The following is a 13403-nucleotide window of genomic DNA, read 5'->3' as shown; positions in this document are numbered from 1 at the left end:
AATCTTGAGCTGGACATTTTTAAAAAATAATTTTTATTGAGATTAAGTGATTACACAGATTTCACAGTATTGTGGCATATTGATAGTTAAAAGTCACAAACACTTTTTTCCAAATGGGATGATTTCTTTCCTTTTGCTGAGTGTCAGCTGTTCCCCCTTTCTCTCTCGTTCCCTCCCTCCCATCGCTGCCCTTGAGTTGCTTACTTCGCTTTCGTGAGTGTCCAGCGCAGCGGATGGGCCTCTCTGCTGGACCACGACAATCTTGTCTCCAATTGACCACCAGAAACAGAGGAGTGGATCAAAGTGGCAGCACAGGAGCTTTGAGCAAAAATGTCTCAGGGACAGTGCCCTGGCCCTGATTTCAAGCCCTATGATTAACCAAAAGAAAACACAATCGTGAGTTCTTTGCTCATATACTGTTCGCAATATATAATTTATTCATTTATTATCTCTTGACCTGCCCAACACCTCTCCTTCCTCTTGATATAGTTTTTATACATTCATGTCACCCCTTTGTAAAATTGCGATTTGTTTTGAGGAAATACCAGTTTATTCATCACTGCAGTTTTTTTTTTTTTTTTTGTCAGTCATGCGGCTTGAACTCTGGGCCTGGGTGCTGTCTCTTAGTGCTTCAGCTTAAGGATAGCACTCTACCACTTGAGCCACAGCACCACTCCCTGCTTTTTCTGCTTATGTGGTGCTGGGGAATTGAACCCAGCAGAACAATTTTCCCTCTTGTTTGACAAGGAACTACTGAGCTCACTCATTTCTCCTGCTGAGCTGTTGCTATACCAGTGAAACAGGTGCATGGAGGTTTCTTTCTGGTTTTTACACAGTTGGAAAGAGCTGTCCTGGCTGCACACACTTTTCACAAGGCAGTTCTGAGACTTCAGACAGACAGTGAGGAAACTGGGTCTTCTCAGGGAACTCTACCCATTACAGCTGATTCCTTTCTAGGATTAGCTGAGCAAATCCATCACCAATTATGGTCAGTATTTCTACTTTTACTGCTTATGATCAAACATTTCAGTAAAAGCAACCCATGGCTTATTCAAATACAGTTAGCACAAGAGAGAAAAGTCTTCCTAAATTCAAAGAAAGAAATAGTTGAATCATTTGATATAATGCCTATACCATATGTAGATTATAAAGAATGAGAAATGAATGAGCTTGATGTACCACCTGATACATATTTATGGAAGATGTAAGATATATTAGTGAAATTATTTTATGTAAACAGTTATTGCTAAACATTTTTCTCAGCATGTATTTAGCTGTGTCCCACAAATTTTGGTATGTTGTATTTTCAGTTTTATTCAATTAGATGCATTATTACAATAGCTTCCCTGGAGACTTCCTCTTCAAACTCATGGGTTAATTACAAACATGTTTAGTTTCTGAATGTTCCAAAGATATTTCTGTTCATGATTCCCAGTTTGATTGTATCTCACTTACAGAGCAAACGCTGCATGGTCTAGCTTGAAGAAGCTTGAACCTCAGCCTCCCCAGTGGCTACAATTATAGGAATGAATCAACAACACCCAAACATGCTAACATATACAAATATATAAGCATTAGTTTTAATTTTCTAGGAAAAGAGCCCAAATGTTTTTTCCACTTAGATATCTAGCAAAGTGATCTCAATTCCAGTGCAATACCTGAAAACCACTGTTACTCAGCTAAGCCAGCTGTTCTTCCTGTAGAGGATAAGTAGAAACCTCTAGGCCTGATTCCCTCAGGTCACTGATTCCAGAATAGGCAATAAATTGCCTGGGACATATTTGCACCTAATACTGTCATTTCCTTTTCTTAATGCATGTATATTTGTGTGTGTGTGTGTGTGTGTGTGTGTGTGTGTGTGTGTGTGTGTGTGTGTGGTGGGGCCTGATCTCTGGACTTGGGCTCTGTCCCTCAGCTCTACAGCTCAAGGCTACTGCTCTACCACTTGAGCCACAGTACCACTTGTGGATTTTTCTGCTTATGTGGTGCTGAAGAATTAAGCCCAGGGCCTCATGCATGCAAGGCAAGCATTCTACCATGAGCCACCTTCCCAGCCCTAAATGTATGTATTTGTATGAAACAAGGGAACCTAACTTACAAACTCTGAATTTACCATGCTCTTTGGGAAGTCTTTCCAAGCTGGATAGAATTAATGGTGGTATATTCAGAATTAGATTTGGTCACAAAGAACAGCCCCAAGAGTTCTACAGGTATGTTATTAGGCACATGCCTGTATTCACAGTTAATGGACTCTACAATGTTTTTCAAGCTTGTGGTTCATGCCTATTATTCTGGTTAATCAGGAGGTTGAGATCTGATGATCAGGGGCTGAAGGCAGCTAGGACAGGAATGTCTGTGAGACTCATCTCCAAATGACTAGCAAAAGGTAGGAAGAGGAGGTATGGTCCAAGTGGTAGAACACTAACCTTAGAGAGAACCAAACCAACAAAATTAGAAATGGAAAAGGAAACATCACAACAAATACCCAGAAAAGTTGGAAAATCTCCAAGAAATGGAGAAAGTTCTAGAGACATACAAGCTGCCAAAACTGAATGAAAAAGACATGAATCACTTAAACAAAATCCCAGGAAGCAAAGTTATCAGAGAAAAAAATGAAGAGTCTCCCAACCAGGAAAGTCCAATGGATTCATAGCAGAATTGCAGAAGACTGTTAAAGAAGAACTAACAGGGCTGGGAAGGTGGCTCAGTGGTAGAGTGCTTCCCTTGCATGCATGAGGCCCTGGGTTCGATTCCTCAGCACCACATAAGCAGAGAAAGAAAAAGCTGGCAGTGGCGGTGTGGCTCAAGTGGTAGAGCGCTAGCCTTGAGCTGAAGAGCTGTAGGACAGCACCCAGGCCCAGAGTTCAGGCCCCATGACCGGACCCCACAAAAAAAGAACTAACACTATTAGTGTACATATCAATTTTTTCCATGAAATGAAATGCTGAAAAAGCAACCCCAGAATCTTCCTTCTTTTAAAGTCCTGCTCACACCTGGAATCCTGTTACTCAGTAGGCTGAGACCTAAGGATTGAAGTTTCAAGCCATCCTGGGCAGAAAAGTCCTGAGATTCTTATCTCCAATTAACTACCAAAAAGCTGGAATTGGAGCTGGGGCTGAAGAGTACTAGCCTTGAGGAGAAAAGCTCAGGGACAGTGCTGAGGCCCTGAGTTCAAGCAGGAACAGAAGGAAAAAGAAAAATTCTCTGGCCTTTAACCTTTAACTCTTGATTCAATACTCATCATCTTTTAATTTCCTAATGAGTTTTTAAAATTAAATTTGGATTATAAATTCCTTCAAAGCAAGACTAGTACTTTCTCAGTAGTGATGTGAGCAGTAAAAGCTGTGTATTAGCCAGGAAGATGGAGCTGGTCAGGGACAGAACTGAAGCAAAAGCATCATTCACTGTGGACTCAAACTGGACTTGTAAGAATCAGACCACATCTTGTTGAACTGGAATGTGAAAAATGATTTTATTTATTTCCGTTGTCTTTTAGAATCCCTGCATTTGGCAATATGAAGAAATGTCAGCATATCATGAGAAAAATAATGTTAATCAAATGTTTATTTTCTACTTTATTTATTTTTCTTTTGCTGGGATTTGAAATCAAGGTCAATATATGTGTGGTAGGTACTTTACTAGTTTAAAAGTCTTATTTCATATCTGGTGGCTTATGCCTATAATCAATCCTAGCTACTCAGGAGTTAAGATCTGAGGATTGCAGTTCAAAGCCAGACTGGGCAGGAAAGTCTGTGAGACTCTTATCTACAAATAAACCCAGCAGAAAACTGGAAGTGGTGTTATGGCTTAAGAGTGCTTCCTTGAGCTGAAGACCTGAGGGACAACCCTCAGCCCCAGAGATCAAGCCCCAGTACCGACCAAAACAAAAAGAAAACTTACTCATTTCATTTTTATTTGTTTAGATTTGCCTCTTCATTTAGACTGGGTTGTTTTTTTTTTTTTTCAGGTAGGCTCTTGTACTACCTATGACTCTCACATAGTTGGGAGTATAGACCCATGACCAAGCACTCAGCTTTTTCTTTAGTTTGGGTCTTGCTACCTCTTTGCCTAAATTGGCCTTAAACCTTGATCTCTTCAAATTCAGCCTTTTGAGATGGTAAGATTATGTGGATGGGCATGTATTTTTTTTTTTTTGTTCCGGTCATGAAGCCTGAACTCTGGGCCTGGGTGCTGTCCCTCAGCTCTTCAGCTCGAGGCTAGCGCTCTACCACTTGAGCCACAGCGCCACTTCTGGCTTTTTTCTTTTTGCTTATGTGGTGCTGAGGAATTGAACCCAGGGCCTCATGCATGCAAGGCAAGCACTCTACCACTGAGCCACTCCTTAGCCCAGGGCATGTATTGATATTAATCCACATAGAAGAAATTCACTCAATTTAAAACTAATCTAGTAGTATATTCAAATCAAGCTCTACATTCAAAGATGAAAGCCAAGCAAGAAAAGAGCCCAGATATTTTATGAATATGAAGAGTCCTTGGATACAGATGCACGGGCAAGGTCAAAAATCCTCTCTGTGATGATGGTTGGACTCACACCGCCAGTGTAACCAACTCTGTCTACATTCCCTCTGAGGACCTGCCTTGTGAGCCCCTCATACCACACACACCTGTCACTTTTGTGAAAGATCCTCAGGTACCCAAAGGGAGCCCGGGAGTGTGACCCTCCATGGGCAAGTCCATAGCTGCCCCTACCGTTCCTCCAATCCTCAGCTTCCAGAGGCAGTGGTCAACCTCTTCTGACTATGATCCAGATTTTCAGGAAAGTCAGTCATATGCCGATCCCAGCTCCATCTCAACCGAGGCATGCAATTCTGTAATTGGTGACTCGTTCCTTTCTCTACCTAATACAATGACAATAAGAGGTAAAATTAAGTGAATCATAGACAATATAAAAACTTAGGATAGGCATATAGAAGCTGACATAGGAAGAAGTAGGGAGGCAGAAGGAGACCTTATCATTGAAAAATAATTCCAACGAACCAGGTGTTCGTACCCCATGTCTGTAAACAAAACTGCTCAGGAAGCTTAGATCTGAGTGTTGTGGCTCATAACCAGACCAGGCACAAAAGACCACAATACTCTTAGTTCCACTTAACCATCAAACATCTGGAAGTTGAACTGTGGCACAAGTGGTAGAACAGAAGCCTTCAGAAGTATACCACCTGGGCACTGAATTCAAGCCCATGCATGGTGCACTCACCCCTACACAATCCAGGGAGAATTAGGATATAGTTCTTATTCAAAATGAGAATAGAGGGGTTGGGAAGATGGCTCAGTGGTAGAGTGCTTGCCTTGCATGCCTGAGGCCCTGGGTTCGATTCCTCAGCACCACATAAGCAAAAAGAAAAAAAGCCTGAAATGGAGCTGTGGCTCAAGAGGTAGATCCGTAGCCTTGAGCTGAAGAGCTGAGGGACAGCACCCAGGCCCAGAGTTCTGGCCCCACAACTGGACCCCAAAAAACAAAAACAAAAACAAAATGAGAATAGAATCTAAAGTGCAGACAAGTCTTAAGTGAAATTATATGTAAAGTGGTTTTTTTTATCTATCTCAACTAGAATAATCAAGTCTGAACATGTACTAAAGACATCTTCAGTCATGAAAGATCTAAAATATTTACACTGTGAAATGGAAAATCAGGTGGATGAGGATTTCTAGGAAGAAGGAAGAGGGCACTGTGATGTTAGAATAGCGATGTTCAGAACTCCTAGTAGGAAAATGGGAGACGTTTCATTAGTGCTAAGCACAGAGTACATTAAGTTCATGCCAAAGATGATCATTATTCATTCTCAACAAGGACAAAACAGTACAAATTGTTCAAGAAAACAGAAATATAATCATACCACTCTGTGGTATGATTAAGTATCTACATAGTCTTTAAATAAGGTATACTCTGTTTGTGTTTTCTAATTGGGCAGCTAAGAGAGGAAGAGGGACATACCTTCAATCCTTACTTAGAAGTCAAGAAGACATTTCTCAAAGTGAAAGATTCATTAATATTAGCCCATGTAAAACACTTAGAAATAAGATGAATACTCAAAGATTAAGTGTACTATGAAGTAACCATCTGAGAAACTACAGACAGACCCGGCAGGAACAGAGTTTCATTCTTCTTCATCTATTGGGGCTCCTAGAACAAAGCACTTTTCTCAAAGATGGCATGTCCTCAGTGTGTTCTGCATGGGGAGGGGCAAGACAGTTCCTGGGGGCTCTTTTTCCAGGGCACAAATCCCATTATTAGAGTTCATGACCTAATCATCTCCCAAAAGTCCCCACCTCCTGGATCCATCCCATTGGTGCTCATTTCTGCACTATTTTGGGAGATAAGAGCATTTAGACCACAGGGTTTTCAAAAGAAGCCAACTGGGCAGGCAACATTCAGGTTTGTTCTTTGCATAAAGCAAAAGCAAAAAGTACCCACACCTACAAATCTGGGGGGGTTTTCTTCTTTTTCTGAGATCCTCTCCAATATTCTTAGAAGTAGAAGAGCTAATGATTGCTTGGTTTGTGGCCTTCATGTTTTCAAGCAGTCGGCAAATTAACATCTTGACTACTACAGGTATTTTTGGTAGTCTTTCAAATTACCAGGAATTACCATTTATAACAATAACACAAAAAATAAAAGATTTGGAATACAGATTTGTATAACTACTACCTACTAACAATCTGTGAGAAAAGCAAAATCAACACCCCTAACAGCTCCACACATAGAAATAGCTATGAATTCTCCATTACTTGTGACTAAACACATTCTAATTGAAAAAAAAAGTCAAGGATACAAAAAAATTAGGAGATTTCATGTTTCATACACTCTATCAACTTTTTCCTTAGTAGTTTCCAAATCTTCTAGAAGCTACTTAGGCATGAGTAGTAAAGAGGGAACAGAATCTGTTTGTGTACAGAAAACTCGGTGTCGCTGCCCTGACTGCATTCCCCTCCCTGGAGGCAGGCTGCTCTCAGAGGACAAGTCCCACAGGCCATCTCTGCACGTTTCCTAAGATGCTCTTTCAGGTCCGGCCCCTCTCTCCCTGGCTCTTTGCTGCCCATCTAACCTCTCATCACTCCTGGGACCCCAGGTTGTGGCCCACTCGGCAGGCTGATGGCTCTATTAAGTGGAATGAAAGATTTCCATCACCTTGAGTGAAATGGGCTGGAAGAGCATGCTACTGTGAGAAGAGCTCATGGACAAGTTTTCTTGGAGGGCTGGGGGAGTTCAACACAACTTGTAAAGCATGAATCTGTAGGTATGACGATACTACTAAAATTTTTGTCTAAAATTTTATGCAGCCAACTATGAAAGTTCTAATGCTCTCAGAAGCTCTATGAGGTTAATGTTTTCTTGCATAAAAATCATTTTTCTAATAAAACCTTGGCTACTTTATATTAACAAAAACCCTAAGAAAGGATTTTGATCAATTCAGGCCTACTGGGAGTAAACAGGATCAGGTAATGGATTTCTTCAGATTGATTGCTTGTCACTTCAAGTAACAAAACAAAGAACTGAAGTGACTTATCTGTAGGGGAGAAAATCAAATTAAGAGTCCCTGTGATATACAAACATGCTACGTAATATATACTAGGCTTCAGTATAAGAAGGAAACTGAGGTCCGGAGCCAGTGACTCTTACCTATAATTTAAACTACTCAGGAGGCTGAGATCTGAGGATTATGTTTGGAAGCAAGATGAGGTAGGAATGTCCATGAGGCTCTCTGTCCACTTAACCACTAAAAGACAGAATTAGAGCTGTGGCTCAAGTGGTAGAGTACTAATCTTGAGCAAAGAAAGTTCAGGGGTAGCACCCAAGGCCTGACTTCAATCCACAGGATGTGCATAAAAAAACAAACCAATGAAGGTATTCAGACCTAATCACAAAGGCTCAATAGCTATGTGCATGTGATCATATAAAATGATGCTTATTGAAAAGAATTCCAAGGAATGGAACAAGAGGGTTTTTATTCTAACGTTTGCACTTTCTATTTTTTTCCCTGTTGTCGCTGTTTTCTATTTCTGTATCTTTATTGTGTATGTAGTTTTATCTGATGTGAGGAGGGGAAGGGAAAGCACAGAAACAGTATGACAGTGAGTAAACTAATTCAGCAGTGTTACTCACTAGACACTATGTTTGAACTGTATGACTTCTGGGGAGAAGGAAGTAAAGAAAAATATGGGAGAAAATAAAGGAGGGGTGACACTATTCCAAAAGAAATGTACTTAATTCCTAATTTATGTAACTGTAACCACTCTGTGTATCACCTATGCAATAAAAAACTTTAAAAACATGATATTCCTACTTCAATACAAAGAAAAGTGGGTAATTTTTTTTTTTTTTGTCGATTGTGGGGCTTGAACTCTGGGTCTGGGTGGTGTCTTTGTTTATGCTCTTCAGCTCAAGGCGAGTGCTCTACAGCTTGAGCCACAGTGCTACTTCCAGTTTTCTGGTGGTTTAGTGTAGAGAAGAGTCCCATGGACTTTTCTGCCTGGGCTGGCTTTGAACAGAGATCCTCAGATCTCAGCCTCCTGAGTAGCTCTGATTACAGGCGTGAGCCACCAACACAAGGCTGTGCATACATATTTGATATCTCCTTGATATCAGAGGAATACTTATATATAATATATCCCTAGCATGGGGCTGCTGGCTCAAACATGTAATCCAGGCTACTCAGGAGGCTGAGATATCTGAAGTTCATGATTCACAAAGCCAGACCAGGAAGAAAAGTCCATGGACTCTTATCTTCAATAAACAACTCAGAAAAGGCTGGAAGTGATGCTCTGGCTCAAGTGGTAGCAAGACTTGAGCAAAAGAACTCAGGGACAATGCCCAGGCCTTGAATTCAAGCCCCACAGTCCCCCACCTCCAAAAGTAGGAAAGAGATGAAATAAATATTCCACAGGTAGCCGAAGCAGATAAACTCCAAGGTAGCGTGGAGAAATAAAGGTAGAACAGAACAGAGACCACAGTCTTCTCAGGGAATGAATAGTGTGTGGTGCTTTCCCAACAATGTGGTTCTTACTTGTTATGAAAAGCTTGCAAGTTAGAGACCATCATCAGAATGCATGAAAAATGGATAGGTTTCAATTCAGAGTACTTTTTGGCAGGTAACATTATGTGTGAGCCAGGATTTCTTGCTTGTGAGCAGGTGATCTAGCCACTTCACACTTACTTTAAGCCACAGGCATTTTGAAGTGAGCAGGAGTTAGCAAAGGAAGATTGTTCAGGTCTCTACATGGCCTGAGCCACCACTAAATCATCAGTCTCCTGTCACATGTTGTGTGGCCTTCAGTCCTGTCTCATGGACCCACCCTCTCTGCACTGTCCTGAATGAGAGCAAATTAGACTACAACAGTAAGAGTTCAGGTAGACAAAAGACTCAAAGTTAAAACAAAGTACAAAACAAAGAGAAAGGATACATGATAATGCTTCAGTCAGTCAACTATAATTCAGGTGTTTATGTGACAGAGACCTAGAAAATTGAAGTTCAAAGCCAGGCCAGGTAAAAAGTGTGAGAGACAGTTTTTCCAATTAACCACCAAAAAAGCTGAACTGGCTCAAGTGGTAGAGCCAGCCATTACCAAAAATAAAACAATAAAACAAAAAAAAAACAAAAAAACCAACAACAGCACAAACCTCTGAATTCCAACCTGACTACCAGCCCTCTTCCTTCCCCCTCCCTCAATACTGTCACTTTCTCAGAGCTAGTATTGTTTACTGTTTTGCCAAATATTACTAAGTAAAAATGTATTTTGTTTCCTCTGTGAGCAGAAAAACATTATCTTTTTCATTCTCTGAACACAGAAACATACAAACATACAGATTGTGGTCTATCAGAGGAAAATGTAACTAGAAAGCAAACAAGTAAAATTTCTGCTGTAATCATCTTTGTGGTTTCTGACACAAAATGGTACATCTGGCATGATACCTGTCTGTCGTGCAGGTGGCAGTGAAGGGAGCAGGGACAATGGGGAAGATCACTTGCTTGGAAAAGCTGCCTTAGGTCTCCTCCTGCTTCATGAAAACTGAATCCTGTCACCTCTAAGCGGACTGAGACAGTAAAATCATGTAACTCCAAGTTATTTTCTGATTCTGTCTCAATCTCCAATTTCACTTGGTGTTTTACACAGATCTGAATATTCTCACATACTTTAGTGTCCCTGATTCAATTTCTGCATAAACTTTCCAAAATGTTAACAGAACTGAGGTAGTTCAATTTTTTTTTTTGTTTGTCATGCGCCTTGAACTCTGGACCTGGTGCTGTCCCTCAGCTCTTCAGCTTAATGTGAGTACTCTACCTCTTGAGCCACAGCACCACTTCAGTTTTCTGAATGGTTTATTGGAGGTAAGAGTCTATGGACTTTGCTGCCTGATCTGGTTTTGAACTGTGATCCTCAGATCTTAGCCTCCTGAGTAGCTAGGATTACAGGCGTGAGCCACCAGCACCCGGCCTAGTTCAACTTTTAAAATATGTGAAAATTCAGCTAGTAAAGTACTAATTGGTAGTACATTTAGTGTAATGGAATTACAATAATTTATCTTCCTCTCACATTTTGCCTTTCAACCAACCATATTCCAATTCTCTAGAGCAATTCCTACCTTGAAATTATGATGTGTGACAGAGGAGATATTTATTTTTTAGTTTTAGTTTTAATTTTTTTGGCTGGTCGTGGGGCTTGAACTCTGGTCATGGGGGCTGTCCCTGAGCTCCTTTTGCTCAAGGCTAGCACTTTATCACTTGAGCCACAGTGCCACTTCCATCTTTGTGATTAATTGGACATAAGCATCTCACAGTTTCCTGCCTGGGATGGCATCAAACCTTGATCCTCAGAAATCAGCTTCCTGAGTAGCTAGAATTACAGGTGCAAGCCACTGGCACCTGGCTAGACTGTATATCTTTATTTGCTTTTTGATGATAAACTTATAAGAAGGTTGCTTTGAAGTATACAAGTATTATATATAGGGATATAGATGCTATACAATGTGTACATTTTGAAAGTAATTTATCTATCCATGTTGCATTTATTTGGGATTCATAAAAGAAGACTGCTTAGCAGGATGATTGATACATGCATATAATCCCACTGACTCAGGAAACTGAGACAGAGAAATTGTGTTTTGAGGCCAGTCCAGGAAAAGTTAGGGAGATTCTATCTCAAAAAGATAATGTTAGGAGGTATGGTTCCGGTGAGAGATGCCGGGCCCGAGGACACCAAGATAGCAGTATAGCCACCTGGTCATCCAACTCCTTCCCTAAGAGATGCAAAACTTAGAAGACAAGTAGTCATGCATATCATAGAAAAAAATTGAATCACTTAGAAAAGAAAAGGCCTTAAATATAAATGGAACAATCCTGCTTGGAACAACAGTTAGCAACTCTGGAATATCAGCAAACTTGGTCTTCAGAAGCTGTTTGAAAGTCAATTACAATACTTTGTAGACATATTCATCATTGACTACGCTTCCATTTTTATCTTCAGTAGTTACTTACAAGCTCCTTGTAACTGATGCTTTGTGTTCAGGATGCAAGGAAAATTCCATCCTGAGAAGTTTGCTGGTTAGTATAGTATGTGGTATACTACATTCCAATGCTTTGGCTTTTTCTAAAATGGATGTCTGGCAGTCAAGTACCATACTGTTCCATGTCACCAAAAGGAAGAGTTTTACTTCACTGGGTGCTTCTTTGTTAAACAGAAATTAAACTAATGGTAATTCCTCTGATCTTTCAGACATGAGTTGGACTAGTTAATAGTCTATGACATTATGCAGTATATGAAAGCACACTTAAAAACTATATGTAAAGATTAACCAAACAATGGGTGGAGGCTAACACAGTAGGCTGATTTTTTTTTTTCATGATGAAGATGTAGCCATTGCTGAAAGAATGAAAAGTAATTCCCGTTTCTGTTCTGTTTGCGTGGTCTATGTCAGATACTTGATAATTACGTAGTAACTGATAAATGTTATTATAAAAAAAAGATAATATTAGGGGCTGGGAAGGTGGCTCAGTGGTAGGGCACTTGCCTTGCATGCATGAGGCCCTGGGTTGGGTTCCTCAGCACCACATAAGCAAAAAGAAAAAAGCCGGAAAGTGGCACTGTGCCTTAAGTGGAAGAGCGCTAGCCTTGAGCTAAAGAGCTGAGGGACAGCGCCCAGGCCCAGAGTTCAGGCCCCACGACAGGAAAAAAAAAGATAATGTTAGCTAAAGGACAGGGGACTTGGCTCAAGTAGTAAAGTGCTCGACTAGCCAGTGCAAAACCACTGGTCCAAACCCTCACACTGCATATAAAAAAGAATTCATAGAAGAGAAATAAATATTCTATTGTCCAACTTTATGTCTAAGAGGAAAGGACTCATGCAGAGGCTGGAAGGGCATCAACATAGCCATGTGTGCTATAGGCAGTCCACTGTGGTCTATGTTCTTTTTCTATCTCTCCTAGAAAACAAGTGACCACAAAGCATATTACTATTCCTTAATTTTAAGTATGTTCCTGGGTTGGCTGTGGAGTCCAGTGTTAGAGCACTAGCACAGGCTGTGTAAGGCACGAGCTACAATTCCCTTCCAAGCACCACATACACTGATAAAAGTTCTTGCTGGGCTGGGTGCCATAGACTAACTGCTATAACCCTAGCTACTCAACAGAATGAAATCTGAGGATTACAGTTTGAAGAAAGTATCAGCAGGAAAGTTCCTAAGACTCTTATCACCAATTAGCTACCACCAATCTAGCAGTGGAGTTATGGCTCAAGTGTTAGAGTGTTTGCCTTGAACACAAAACCTAAGGACAGTGCCCAGGCCCTGAGTTCTTCCCCATGACTGGCATACACATAAAAAGTTCTTCCTGTTTATATCTATTCATAAAACCTCAAAGCATATTTGTGTATTCTTACTTTTGATGGCCAGGACAAGAGAAGGTTCGATATAAATTCTACAGAGGAGCCTAGGGGCCTCATTCTGCCTCAGTTCCCCTGTAAGGAGCAGAGTAATGACATGAGTTGAAGTTAAAGAAATCAGCAAACATATGAATAGAAAAACAAATGAACCCAAAAATTTACAATATGGAGACTTGTTAAAAGTCAACATCTAGCTCATGCCTCTAATCCCAGCTATTCAGGAGGCTGAGAGCTGAGGATCCTGGTTTGAAGCCAGCTTGAGCAGAAAACTCCATGAGACTCTTATCTCCAATAAACTACCCCCAAAAGACCGAAGTGGTGCTATGGCTCAAGAGGTACAGTGCTGCCCTTGAGCAAAAGAAACTCAGGGACAGCACCCATGCCTAGATTTCAATCTCCAGGACAACCCAAAAAAAAAAAAAAGCAAACGAGAAGAATCAACATCTTCATATAAAGTTCTACATGAATTGTATGAAGAAATGAAACAAGTCGTTATGTAGAAAAA

At 40.6% G+C, this 13403-nt stretch overlaps 1 pseudogene; it reads left to right on the top strand.

Annotated features, from left to right (window-relative positions):
• Window positions 1–13403, top strand: part of LOC105998622 — a 29205-nt pseudogene that overhangs the window by 4320 nt on the left and 11482 nt on the right.

Source organism: Dipodomys ordii, unplaced genomic scaffold, assembly GCF_000151885.1.
Source record: "Dipodomys ordii isolate 6190 unplaced genomic scaffold, Dord_2.0 Scaffold167, whole genome shotgun sequence".
Classification (NCBI taxonomy): domain Eukaryota; kingdom Metazoa; phylum Chordata; class Mammalia; order Rodentia; family Heteromyidae; genus Dipodomys; species Dipodomys ordii.
Note: the sequence above shows the minus strand (reverse complement) of the source record. Positions and strands in the feature narration are given on the sequence as shown.